At 48.9% G+C, this 2,211-nt stretch overlaps 1 pseudogene; it reads left to right on the forward strand.

Annotated features, from left to right (window-relative positions):
• Positions 1 to 733: 733 nt before the first annotated feature.
• Positions 734 to 1,682, forward strand: LOC101663600 (annotated as a pseudogene).
• The last annotated feature ends 529 nt before the right edge of the window (positions 1,683 to 2,211 follow it).

Genomic DNA, 2,211 nt, shown 5'->3' on the forward strand with positions numbered 1-2,211 from the left:
AAATTACTAATGAACATCAAACACTATAGCCTTGAGTATTAATTACAACACAGCACAAACAAAACCATAATCTTCACAACTGAATCAATAAGCAACATCTTAATAGTTAGAGCATAATTTGAAATGAAGATTTATATTTTATTTGGATCCGTAATCACTATCCTTGGAAACAGCTGTCAAGAAATCAAAACACATGCTTTATTGGGCACATCTTTTGTAAAGGACCTACTAAAAATGTTTAACTCAAAGACGTCTCTTTGGGACTCAGGTGAACTTGGCTCAAACTATGATATTGTCATCAACCCCTACGCATTTTTAAAACTGGATAATGAATAAGAATATGTAAATGAATGCATTTGAATTTTGTGGTGATCTCAAGTAGAACACTCTAATTTATCTTGGGATAAGGATAAATGGTAGCACATTGGGCCCCTAACTGCTAGGTCCAGGTCATCAGTTTGAAACTTCCAGCCACTTTGTGGGAGAAAGAAGAGGCTTTCTCTTCCCATACACAGTTCCAGGGTAAGAAACCCAGGGGGTCAGCTATACCCTCTCCTTTAAGGCTGCTAGGAATTACAATCATCGCCTTTATGGCAGTGAGTTTGTAGGTTTTGTTTGTGTTGCTTAGAAGTACAGGCCAGATGTTATCAGAAAGCAATGATGGCTCTCAGTGCCTGCCACCACCTGTTTCAGCTTCTTCTCCGCTCTGCCACTGCCCATCTCTCTCGGTCACATGGAAGAAGAAATCTCCACGCTGGTCATTGACAATGGCTCCGGCAAGAGAAAGGCATGCTTTGCCAGCGATGTTGACCCCCACCACGCTCAAAGTACTGATAGAGCACGGCATCGTCACCAACTGGGAGGACATGGAGAAGATCCGGCACCACACCTTCTACAATGAGCCTGCGTGTCGTCCTTGAGGAGCACCCCGTGCTGCTGACCGAGGCTCCCCTGAACACCAAGGACAACTGAGAGAAGATGACCCAGATTGTGTTTGAGACCATGGATGTGGCCAGCCTGTCCGTGATGTCTCTGCCTGCCTCTGGTCGCACCGTGGGCATTGTCATGGACTCCGATGATGGTGCCATGCACACCGGGCCCATCTACGAGGGCTCTGCCCTGCCCCACACCATTCTGCGCCTGGACCTGAAAGGCCTGACCGACTGCACCATGAAGATCCTGACCAAGCCGGGCGACAGCTTCACCACCAGGGCTGAGCAGATCATGTGTGACATCAAGGAAAATCTCTGCTACATCGACCCTGGACTTCAAACAGGAGATGGCCACCGCTGCCTCCTCCTCATCCCTGGAGAAGATCTAGGATCTGCCAGTGGGCAGGTCATCACCATCAGCAAAGAGCTCCTCTGCTGCCCTACAGCGCTCTTCAAGCCCTTGGTCCTGCTGGCATCCACAAGACCACCTTCAAGTCCATCATGAAGTGTGACGTGGACATACAGAAGGACCTGCATGCCAACAGGGTACTGTCCAGCGGGACCACCACGTACCCTCGCATCACAGACTACATACAGAAGGAGATCACAGCACTGTATCCCAGAACCATGAAGATCAAGATCATTGCAACCCCTGAACGCAAGTCCTCTGTGTAGATCAGTGGCTCTGTTCTGGCCTTGCTTACCACCTTCCAGTAAATGTGGATCAGCAAGCAGGAGTATGATGAGTAGGCTCCTCCATCGTCCACCTCAAGACTTCTGAACAGACTGCCCACAGGTGTTGCCACCTGCCGCCTGAGCTCAATGACAGCACAGGTAGGCCCTGCATGCTGGCCTCATGAAACTGGAAGAAGCCTTTGAAATAATTGTCCTTGAAGCCCTCTCTGGCAACAGCACAGACCATTGGACTTGTTGCTGATCTCAACCTTGTATTCACGTTAAAGGTCCCCGTGGGTGTGTTCAGTGTCCTGTACATCCTTTGATTACAATCCTAGCACTGGCAAGTGGGGTGGACAAGGCAGGGCCAGTGTGTGCAAGATGCTCACAGGAAGAGTTGTCAGCTCCAAGATCCAGGAAGCAAGCAGGGGACCGGAAGCAGACAGTCCTTTCTATGTGCAGCCTGCAGAGTGGAAGAATCTGAGCCTTGGGACCAAGTCTCCTTTTTTAGCTGATATTGGCCACTGGAGTCCCGGGGGCTTTTACTTGCCTTGGGTTGGAAGACAGCTTGCATTCAAACCTGCAAATTTAGTAATCCTTTTAA

This window comes from Echinops telfairi, unplaced genomic scaffold (genome assembly GCF_000313985.2).
Source record: "Echinops telfairi isolate 266 unplaced genomic scaffold, ASM31398v2 ScPeMD7_7455;HRSCAF=8493, whole genome shotgun sequence".
Lineage (NCBI taxonomy): Eukaryota > Metazoa > Chordata > Mammalia > Afrosoricida > Tenrecidae > Echinops > Echinops telfairi.